We start from the raw sequence: 13139 nt of genomic DNA, 5'->3' as shown, positions 1-13139 counted from the left end.
GTATATTTACTAAAGTATAGATACTTGTGTTCAAGTATAGATACTTGTACACAATAATGGGTATTTGTATTCAAGTCTTAATACCTAACTTGCAGTTTGTCTAAATGGGCCCCAAATGATATTTTAAGTTCATTTTAATCTAGTTTTCAATCATATTTATTTGTATATGTTTTGGTGATTGAATGCTTCAATACACAATATTCTTTGAATAACTATAAACGAAAGAATTATTGGGTTCGCTTTGTCGAATTTTGTGACACTCCATATCTGGTCGAACTTTTGGATCAAGTTTGGGGTGTTGCATTATTGGCATCAGAGCCTAGATTTAGCCACTCCTATATTTAAATCAAGTATAAATAGATAGAGAGTCTAGCTTACATGCCAAATAGGAACTTTGAACTACGATTTTCCGAACTGCATTAGACTCTAACATTGTTTTTCCTTATTTTTGAATAGATTCGAGATGTTTAATGGTTCTGTTTCAGATCGTGAACCTGAGAAGTTTGATAAGCGACAGTTTCATAATTTAGGATTTTCTTAAAGATTTTTAGGACGTTTTGAACTCTTAAATCTTTCAGCAATACTATTGAACAAATCATTAAATGTTTCAAATATTAAAATTTATTTTTACTTTTACTTTTACTTTTTTTATTTGAGGTTTTGTACAAATCAAGTAAATTTTGAGAATGGAATTTCTTAAGGAGAGAAGAATTGTAATGCCACGAAGACTTCGATATCGAATTTTGGGCCAATTGAATTGTAATACCATATTATTTTTATAATATTAGTAAAATAAATTATTTAGAAAATTTAGATAGAAGAGTGATTTAGATTTTTAGTATTTTTATGGGTCATAAACTAATTTGAAGAAAAAAAGAGATAAAATTTACGTGATTACATGTTTAAAGACTAAAGTGAATAAAAAAGGAAAAGAGAAGGTTTTTATCATGTCATTAGCTTTAAGATCAAATAGCAAATTTCCTAAACTTTTTTATAAGCCAAATTTCATGTCAAACTCTCTTCTAGAACTCCTCAAACACTTCAACTAGAAAAAGAATTCTCTACCAAGCTTAGTGACACTTTGAATCTGGCTACACTTTTTGGCCAAGTTTGGAGCATTGCAATTAATGAATCTTAACACGTTGCCATGTAGAGGCTAACTCAAATTTGTAAAAGAAATTGATCAAGAAGAGGGGCCATCAACAATTAGAGAACACAAAAAATAACAACTTATCAAAACTTTTAATCAAGTTCATATCATTCCTCCCTAGCAGATCATCAATTAAGAAATAACAATCAATCAATAATCTTTAATGGTTTATCTAAGCTATGATACTAAGTGTAGTTCAGAAGAATGAGAAAGAAGAATAAAATGGCAATGAAGAACAAATAAGAAATTGCTACCATGAACAATCAAGGTTGAGAGAAAACAAAGGCTACTTCATTTATTAATAATACTGTAAAATTGAGAGAATAGAATCTGGTGAGAACAATTGGTGGTTATAAATTTTCTAACCAACTTTCCTCAATTAGCTAATTCTATTCTGTAAAATAAATTGATTATATTAATTACATTTGACAAATACAATTAACTCATAGTTACATGTGCTAACTACTAACTAACTCTTACCTACCTTACAAATCTAAACACACATTCATCACATGTTACAAATACAATATTACTAACAAAGTTTTATGTTGAATAATATTTATACCATTTATTTCTTATGTTTTTCAAATTTGAGATTTTATTTATCTTAACCAACTAAATTGATGATCTTATACTCGATAACCCAATTTATAATAGGATTGATGTAAATTTTGGTCCTTAAATTCGGTAACTAGATCCACTTTGGTACCTAAACTTATGTAGAGTCCATTTTGATCATTTAAGAGGGAAAATGTAAAAAAAACTGATGATGTGACAATTTGAGATTGTCGTGAAATTTTAAAAAATTATTTTTAAGTGATAATATAATACAATCTCAAAATATCACGTCATTAAATTTTTACATTTTCCCATTTCAAGGATCAAAATACACCCTTCTTAAGTTTAGGTACCAAAGTGAATCTAGTGTCATCGCTTGAAATTAAAAAATATATATTTTTAAGTGATAATGTAACCAATCTCAAAATATTAAGTTATTAAATCTTAACGAAATCTGATTTTATGTGCCAAAATAAAGAAAAAATACAAATAATTACAAAGTTGAAAGACTTAAAATTAGATTTAGCTATAGATCCTTAGACAAATGTATCTATATTTGTAGGTATATGAGATTAGCAAAATTTGATCTGCCATGGGCCGACAGATAAACTGCTTTCGTCATACATATTTGATGAAGGAGCAGAAATAGGGTTTCACTGAAAGGAGGTCGGCCGAAAAGTTTGGTTTGTGGAGTCTGTATTCCATTACTACTAATAGAGCGTGTGATGCAATAATGAGCTTATTCTGCCCATTTTTATTTATTTAACAAAGGCGGAGGCTGGGTTGCTCTCTTTCTAGGAATAATTTCACCACCTAAATAATAATGCCATCTCCAAACAGTTCCCAAAAAAATTTTCATGATCTTCTCTGTATTACCAAGCATGGCATGTTTATTGATTTATTAAAAGAAAAAAAAAAGAGAAATTATTTTTGTGTGTGGTGTAATATTAAATAAGGGGAAGGTGGGAGGTAGGTTGCCTCCCAAGGCAGGGTCGAGTAGTGTTAGTGTTGATGTCTAAAGGGTCATGCCTCACTAACACACCCATATTCCCCCCATCTTATCTTAATGAATTCCATATAGTGGACACTTTAGAATAAGAATTTATAATGCTTTTAAAAGAAGAAGAAAATGAAATGGTCAAAACATAATCTCATCAAGTAGACCCATGTGAGATGCCCCCACTAAGGCCCCCCCAACAAAGCCTCTGATTATTCAATATGGTAAGTATTTAGGACATTTTTCCTAGATCTCAATTCCCCACCCTAGCAACGTTCATTGTATCCCTCCCTCTGACACATTCTATCTTTTTATATATATATATATATTATCCATTTCTTCCATCTACTTCTTTTCCTTTAGCATATGTTCTTATGTTCTTTTATTACATTTAAAAATAAAAAAATGAAATTTATTTTAACCGAATATCAATTTCAATGATAAATTGCACGAATTAATTGCATTAAAGCAGATAAGATGGCATATTTTCATGACTTGCTATATTTAGTGTTACTTCTAGGTTTGATTAATTTCTAGTCATCCATATTCCTATCTCTTCTTATGATTCAACTAAACTTTTTTTAAGAAATAAATTCATATTTATTATTCACAATATCATATCTATTTATATTTATAATCTCTAAAATTGTGTTTAAGTGTACTCAAATTAACATTTTTCTTAATTTTATAATAATAATGGTATCGATTGATTGAATATTCCTTTAGAAAAACTATGGCTATAGTATTATCATTTCTAAATCTTTAGTTTTTAGTTCAATCCAAGATATTGAAATCAATGTCATGAATCATTATTTATGAATTTTATATAAGGAAGGGAGAGAGCAATGGTGAGGCTATAAATGAAGAAATGGACAGAAACTTCCAAAACATTCCAATGTAAGTTTCTGCATCTTATTATGGATGAAGACAATAGAAAGGTTGATTGGGTTGGATTTCTTTTTTGAATTAAATCTGTTAGTTTTAAATTAGTTTATATTATTATTGTTGTTAGTGCAATAGGACATGAGTTTAAGTACACTGAAACATGTTTATTCTTCTATTTTAGGAGTGGGTCATTCCAGACATCAAATAAAAAAGACTTGAATTATTACCAAAGTGTTAATCATGTCGTGGATTAAATATGCTAAGATGTCTATATTTTTTTTAATTTAAAATTTATTTTTATTTTTGTTTGAAGATATATATATTATTTAAAAATCTTGTTTTCTTTATTTAATTTTGTCTTTAAAGTTAATTGAGCAACAATTAAAAAATAGTAAATTCAACTCTTATAATTTTTATTACTTTGATCTTTATTCTTATAGAGATCTATGTATTCTTTTAAAATTTAAAATTTAATCCCCATACTTTAATTTTGAGACATTGGGTCCCTATACTTTTTTTAATTAAAAATCTTAATCCATCCGTTTAATTTTACCGTTAAAGTTCTTTAGTAGCAGCTAAAAGTAGTAAAAGTAACATTTTTAACCCTCAATGTTTATATATGTTTTAATTTGATCCTTATTCTTTAAAACTACATAAAAAATTTGTTTAAATATGATAGAGATCCTTCTTCTCTTTTGAAATTTAAAATTAGTCCTTATACTTTAATTTTGAGACACGAGTCCCTGTACTTTTTTATTCAAAAATGTTGGTCCCTTTGTCTACTTTTTCTGTTTGAAGTTAGTCAAGTAGCGGTGTAAAAATGGTAAAATAACTTTTTAACCCTTAACGTTTATAGTTTTTTCTTTTAAATTTGGTCCTTATTCTTCAAAACTACATAAAATATTTTTAAATTTCTAAGAATAAGTTTTTTTCATATTTAAAATATAAAAAATTTATATATTTTTTGGAAAATTCAAAATTATGAAAAACACTCTTTAAAATTCAAAAAATAAAAAATATATTTTTTAAAAAATAATTTCAAATTTTAAAAAATAGTAAAAATATAAAAAAATTATATATTTTAAAAAATATATTATTTACTACTTGAATGATTGTCCCTTTGGTGACATCCCCGGTAAAATTGGGACAATACTCCTTGAATGGTGATAAGAGGTGTTCAATGGGCTATGTAACCTAGCGAACCCAATTGGCCCAACTTGTTTTGGGACTGTCTTACGCTTATATTTTTAATCTTTGACTAGCTTGGCATGACCCATTTTACTATTTAAAATAGTAATATATAAATATTTTTTTATAATTATATTTAAATATAAAATAATTTGATATTATTTGAAATTGGAAAATTTTTGAAATTAGGCCTCGGCGTAGGTTTATTTATGAAAACATCTAATGGTAATTAGGTTTCTCTAAAATTTAAGCTATTATTGCAACTCATATTAAGTCGTATCTTTTTAATTTACTTAAAATAATATATATAAAATATTTTTAATTAAATTAATTATAAATTATATGAAATATTAATGTAAAATAAATTTTAAATAATGATACAAACTCTGAAGTGTTTTAAATTAAATTTAAATATACTATGTAAGTGTTGTGTTCAAAATGCATTATATAGAAATTCTTTCAATATATTTTATTTTGAACAAATAACTATATTAAATTTATTTTGAACCACAATTATATCATTATTTAAAAATTAATTTATACTAATATTAAATAAAAAATATAATTAAATTTACATAAAAATATTTTAGATATATAATTAATCTAATCTAACATTAAAAAAAATTGTTCAAATTTGATTTAATATGGACCAAACGAAAAGCTCAAGGTTTAGAGAGACCTCATTAACATTCATGGAGTAAATAACACATTTTGGAAATTTTTTATATTTTTCATCTTTTTTTAAAGTTATTTAAAATGAATGTTTTAAAATTTATTTTTATTTTTTAATTTTAAAGAGTTTTTAATTTTCAAAAATTTTATAGTTTTTTATATTTTTTTATTGAAAGCATGAAAGAACTTATAATTTTTAAAACAATTTTTTTTATTGTTTTTTTATATTTTTATATTTTTACCCTTTTATCAGCCACACCAACAAATCTAACGGCAAAATTGACGGAGGAACTAATATTTTAAATTAGAAAATTGTAAGGACTCAATGTCTCAAAAAAATAAAATATTTAAATTTTAAAAATATATGGGGATCTTTGGTAGATTTAAGCCATTTAAAAACCGGTAACCTAAAGGCCCCCACAAATTGTATTATAGCAGGCCTTGAAAGTAACCTATATACAGGGTGAACATAAAGTTAACCAAGTAAAATTATGGATTTAATCCAATTATATATATTATACTAGTGTTGAAATTCATTCATAGTTATTTCTCTCAACAGTGTTATTTTTAAAATTTAAATTTATATAATGTATTTTACTGTTACACCTAACATTTATTGATTTAATACCAAAATTTAATTTTTGATTGAAAGAAGAGTAAGTTATTTTCAATAAATTTTGATTGCACATTGAGTCAACTAGAATATTTCAAATAGTACAATTTATTATCATATAGAAAGAAAATGTTGATCTTCCAAAGATATATTATCATACACTATTTTCATTTGAAAAATAGTAATTATGTAATATCAATCAAATCCATCTTGAATTATGATAATTTTCAGGCTTGATTTGGTTCTAATTATACTAATTTTATTTATATTTAATACTGGAAATATTTTTTCAGTTAATTAGAATTTGACAAGAAAAATAATTCAATAACTTAAAACTCTTTTATTAAATTTAAGTTTTCTTGATGTATATGTGGTACATTATGTGTTGATGTTTAGTTGCTAAGTCAGAATTATTTTGCTCTTTAATTTAATATATATAGATTAATTTACTCATTTTTTTTGAATAATATCATTATAGGTTCTGGTCATATCTGCTCTTTCTGACACAATGCCTAGAACTACTCATAGCCCCTCCCCAACCTATAAATAGGAGGATAATACGTTTCAGTGCACTCGAACTTACATCTCCCTGCATTGGCAACAATTCCCATGCCAATCGAGCTAAAACCCAATAGACTTTACTTATTTTTAAATAAAGAAAAAATATAATCAAAATCCTAGTACAGTATAATTGATATTGAATTAAATAAAGACAAGATATAATCCAAATCATATTACAATATAATCGATATCTAATAACAAAGGATTATCCCTATCCGTCTTAGGGTGAGTTTGGATGGGCAGTGCGTTTACCTGCGGTTAGTGTAAAAATAGCGGTGGCGGTGAGATTAGATACTGTAGTGATACTGTAGCGTGAGACAAAAAGTAAACTAAACGCACCGCACTACACCCAATCGTCAATCCAAACCCACCCTTAATAAAGTCATAGGCCACACTATTGCCAAACCCAACGTGTATTGAAAAAAGAAAAAGAAATTTAGGCTTAGTTTGGATGGGTAGTGTGTTTACCTCCGGTAAGGTTAAAAATAATGGTGGTGGTGAGATTAGTTACTGTAGCGCTGGGATTGGATACAGCAGCAGTAAGATTAGAAACAAAGGTAATGTGTGTGTTTAGATTCAAACGCAGCTGTAGCAATGAGGTGAGAATAAAAAATGACTATTAAAGACATCAAATTAGAAACGATATATGATAGAAGATTTTTAAAAAAATTATTTTACTTTTATAAAATTATTAAATATATGTGAATTTATAAATTCATTTAATAAAATATTAAAATGTATCTTCCGATATTTTATTATAAATTTTTAATTAATTACATAATCAATTTAAATTATTTATTAGATAAAATGATAATTATTTTTAATTGATTTTTATATAATAAACACAAATTGTATTGTTAATAATATGTATTAATTTATTACATAATGAATACTATTTTATTTTAAATTAAGAATTAAGAAAAGAACGTGAAGCCGCAACAAAAACAAAGAATGTGAAGGAAAAAACAATAAAAATGAAAAGAATGGCAAGAAGACAAAACAGGATATAAATGTAAAATGATCTATTAATTATTTGATGTTGAAACTTCTAGCTCCAGCAAAGAGCAGGTAGAAAAAAAAAAGTCTCCAATGCATTAAAACTGTGTATTTAGCTTAATTTTTATCTCACGTTATAGTGTCTAATCTCACCTCACCGCTATTTTTATACTAACTATAAGTAAACACACCACTAATCCAAATCCACCCAACACAGTACCGTTGCAATCCAAATAAATTGTTGTGGTGTGGTTGAGAGGAAAAATGCTTCAAATGTGCCGCACTGACTCTAAAGACACTTAGGGTTAGTTTGGATGGGCGGTATGTTTACCTCCGGTGAGGTTAAAAATAGCGGTGGCGGTGAGATTAGTTACTGTAGCGGTGAGATTGGATACTGTAGCGGTGAGATTAGAAACAATGGTGGAGTGTGTGTTTGGATTCAAACGCAGCTGTAGCAGTGAGGTGAGAATAAAAAATGACTATTAAGGACATCAGATTAGAATTGATATATAATAGAAGTTTTTTAAATTATTTTACTTTTTTAAAATTATTAAAATATGTGAATTTATAAATTCATTTAATAAAATATTAAAATGTATCTTTCAATATTTTAATGAATTATATAATTAATTTAAATTATTTATTAAATAAAATGATAATTATTTTTAATTTTTTATAGTTAAATATTTTTTTATAACAATGGTAAATATTAGAAATTGTTGTTTTGTTCCAAAATCTGAAAACAAATAAGATTGAGAAAGAAATTAGTTTAACATCTAAAGATAAAATGGTAAAATAATAAATTAAAATATGGGTATTATTATCTTTTAAAAATGTCTACTGCCCTAGCTACACCTAACTGGAGCTTTTACCACCAGTCAGCTTAAGGCTGTCCAGTGCAGCAAAAACTCCTCACTGTGCTGAAAGCTAACACATCCAAATAGGTAATGCTGCAGCTGTGGTGCAGTGAGATTGATAATAAAGGGGAAAAAATTCAACGCACTGTAGTGCGTTGGCATCCAAAGGAGCCCTTATTTGAATGTTGAAATACAAATGTAAATATCCACCAACTTTTTATTTTATTTTTTTATGTTTATATGTAAGGTGAAAACTTTTTAAATTTAAACTTTTTAATTTGACTACTCCGTATCAATTTACTCATTACATGTTCAACTTGAAGCAACCAACTCTTTGGCTTTTATTGCTACTTTGTTATGGTATTATTATTATTATTTAATTTGGATAAACCTCAAAATTATATGTTAAACTTTGGTCAAATATGTAATGTTATATATAAATTATGATTTTGTGCAATAATATACATTAAATTTTGATTATGATTTTAATGTATACATAAAACTTTAATTTTGATTCAATTGTACATATTAAAATAAATACATCACTTTATTTTAATTTTAAATTAATATAATTATTTATATGTGCAATATATAAACGTAAAATGGTACTATAGTGATAATTGTCTCAATGATTTGTGAAAACTTAATTAAATCAGAATTTTAGGTATAAATTACAAAAGATCATAGTTGAAAAATAATTAGTCTGTCGATATGACAATTCAACTTTATTTAACGTTTGTTGCAACGACAGTTAGAAAAAAAATAGACAGTGTAAAAATAAGAGCAAAAAAATCGATACAACCGATCTTTGTTAATGCAGTTCAAATACAATAGTACTACGTCTGCGGAGTCTCGTCCAGTGAGTGATTTTATTTTACAAGAATCCAAATCACCTATTAGCTTAAGTCCAATCTACTATTACACAAAAAAGTAAATACAGCCCCAATATCGACCCAAATTGTCACAAACAACTCACCCAAATATCTCACAATACAATTAATAAACTCTCTAAATAATATATAAAGAGTGTTGCAAAATAACCACACAAGGACACAACAAAATTGTCGATAAAGACACTTCAAAACTGCTCTTGACATGCGACACAAAATAACCTATTCAAGTGGTCAACCAACAGTATTTTGATAGGCTTTAAACTCCTATTTAAAAGCTGAAATTATTTCATTAATTATCTTGAGTATTTATCTCATAAAAGTCTATATAAATCAATATTCTAACCGCTACAAAACTCTCTTGAATAAATATGATATTTATATCTAAAAAATAACATTTTAATAATAAAATTTTCATATTTACCCAATCATCTCAACCAATTCGGTTGGAAGTCTTAACACCCTAGTAGATCCATACTTCTAATTTAGTTAAATATGTCAAATTCAAGTGGACAATATAAATGAAACTTGTTCAAGGCCCAAATCGATGGTCTAAATAGAGACATAATTTTATTATAACAAATTTAATTTGTAATTTTAAGATTTATTCCGTGAAATGAATGAAAGTATTTTACCATCAAATTAATGATTTAGTTGACTTTTATCATATTTTTTAATTACTAATAAATAATTAACTAAACTCATGAATTATTATAAAGTACTCTAATAATAGAATTAATTAACTCCATAACTGTTTGGTATAACCTTAAGATGTCGGGTGAATTACTCATATATATCGAGTTTTAATTAAAATTATTGGATTAGATTGATTTTTTCGAAATTTTTCGGAATAGGTTGATTTCAGAAAGAGTGTGTGAAAATGCATTTAGTTGGATGAAATTCCGAGCCCCAAACTTTTCAATTGTCAACCCCCTCAAAATTGCCCCTCACCTTAGAATTGGTCAAATATTTCGGGATAATATCTTCAGAAATATGCATGTTTTTTTTTAACATATTTACTTATTCCTTTAGGGTGAGAAAAACTCGATTTGATTTGAAAAAATCGAAAAATAACTTGCATAAGTAATTCGAGTTTCGAGTTCGAATCGAGTTGAATTTTACAATTCGAATAATTTGAATAACAGATTGGTGTAAGTACTATTTTGGTTCTTGTCAATTTTGAAAATGAACAAATTTGACTCTCTCAACCAAAATTTTAAAAAATTACACGGATAATTTTAAAAGTTTAAAATATTTATAAAATTCTAAAATTTACAATTTTTTAACAAATATAAAAACTATAAAAAAAATCATAAAGAATATATAAAAAAAATTTAAAATTAAAAAATCTAAAAAAAACCCTTAAAACAAAACCCTAGAACCAAAAATCTTGAAAACTCTAAACTGATCAAGGGGAGAAAATAGGAAAAACTTGTTTAGCCAGAGGCAAATCTAGGGGGCTTGGCAGGAGCCCGGCCCCCTAAAATAGAAAAATACTATTTAGGCCCTTTAAAAAATTTAAAATTTTAAATTAATAAAGGTAAAATTATAATTTGACCCCCTAAAATTATAAAAAATTGATTTAATCCTTTAAAAATTATAAAGATATAGACTATAAAAAATTAAAATTTCATTCGGTCCCCCTAAAAAATTGTTCTGGCTTGCCCCTATGCTCAGCGCGTCCAACTGGAAGCATTTTCCTGCAAAATCTGTTGAAAATACATCCAACTGGACACATTTTTACTCTCTCTTCAAAATCGACTTATTCTGATAAACTTTAAAACATCTAGCTTAATCCAATAATTTTGATTAAAAATCAGCATGTACTGGATTCAGCATTGGGCAATTTTAGGTCGGGATTCAGCATGTACTGGAGCATGATGAGATAGGGCGGTATTCCCATTATTTATTCATGTACCAAAAAGAAAAAAAAACCCCCATAAATGGGTACAAAATAGAGGTGTCCATGAGTCGGGCCCAGAAAAAATTTCGGCCCTCCTCCTAGGCCCGGGCCCAACCCAGAAAAAATATGGGCCTAGAATTTTGTTCAGGCCTGGCCCGGTAATAAAATCCTAAGCCCGAGCCCGGGCCATTTTTTAATAAACACCAAAAAATAATTTTAAAAATAAAAAAATAAAAATAAAAGTATTTTAAAATATTTTAAAATTAAAAAATAAAAATAAAAAATATATTTTTATTAAATTCGGGCCGGGTCGGCCTGGGCCAAAAAAGTGGTGCTAGAGGCTCGGCCCATTTTCTAAACGGGCCTCATTTTTTTGCCCAAACCCATATTTCGGGCCTATATTTTTACCCAAACCCTCCCATATTTCAGGCGAGCCGGGCCACCCGGCCCATGGACACCTCTAGTACAAAATGCTATGATGTGTTTTTCTATTTGATTTTTATAAAATGATTTATTTTCGGCTCTAAATTTATATAAAAAATATTTAATCTTTCAATTTTTATTTTTTTAGTTTTTATATTGAATTGCTTGTCAAATCATCTAAAAATAGATGAAAAAATCAACATATATTAATTTTACTAAAGCATTGTACATGTAGATTGTCGCATGATGCCACATTAATAATTAATTAATTTTTAAATATAAAAAATTCAAAAAAAATATAAAAATTATTTAAAAATATAAAAATTATAAAAGAAATATTTTTAATTTTTAAAATAAATTAATTACTAATGTAGTTAGCAAAATGAATAGACGTTAACTTTTTCATCTATTTTGCATAATTTCAAGGATTAAAAAAAATGAAAAATGAAATAGAATGTTGGTAAAGATGAAGCATAATTATGCCTTAAGTATTTTAGCATAAGTGATGAAAACTTGGTAGGTTCACTTGTGAAGTTTAACTAACTCGAGCACTAATACCATGTTTAGTTGGGAAATAAAATAGCACCTCCCATTATTCATTAAATGGTAAATCATTCTTTAGTTTGGTTGAACGTAATACTAATTCAATAGAATAACCATTACTTTCCTATTCATTATCCTCCCGTAATAGCTATTTTTGAGTATCACCAACCTTGAATAACAAAATAAAATTAATTTTCAGATTAGTCCTTTAAAACTTGGATTCAATAAATATAAAAATAAAACATTTGAAATATTTTAATATAAAATATTAAATTAATGTAATATAAAATATTTTAATATAATTTAGTATAAAAATAATTATATTAAGAATATTATTAAATTATATATTATTATTAAATTATATTTAATAATAATTATATTAAAATTTAATAACAATAACAATAATCATCCACTTAAAAAAAATCTGCTAAGGGTACTTTGGTCATTTCAATTTTTTTCCTTATGCTATTAGATCTATTTCATTCAACTAAATATAAGAATATTACAGTTTTATTCCATTTCATTCAACCAAACAATTGAATTATTGATTACAACTTTATTTTATTAGAGTGAAGGGTAAATGTATTTGTAGGTTTAGTTGTTGTTGTTTTTATATATATAAAAAGGGGTTTAAACAATCAGCCCTCAGCCATAGTCCTTGAGGTTTTTCTTCTTCTTTCTTGTTAGTACAGCATAATAATGGGTGAAAATTACAAGGTTTACTCATCTAGTTATATGGTATTAAAACCTGAAGAAGCGAAAGTGGTGGATCTCATTTCAATCTTGGTTTCAAGTAACTTGGAGAAGAGGGAGTTTGTGGAGAGTTCAGGTAAGAGAGACGTAAGTTTCAGGCGGAGATGGATGATATTCATCTCGGTTGTGTTGCAGAAGTTGCTCATCCTC

This window comes from Gossypium hirsutum, chromosome D11, assembly GCF_007990345.1.
Source record: "Gossypium hirsutum isolate 1008001.06 chromosome D11, Gossypium_hirsutum_v2.1, whole genome shotgun sequence".
NCBI lineage: Eukaryota > Viridiplantae > Streptophyta > Magnoliopsida > Malvales > Malvaceae > Gossypium > Gossypium hirsutum.
This window is presented reverse-complemented; position numbering follows the sequence as displayed.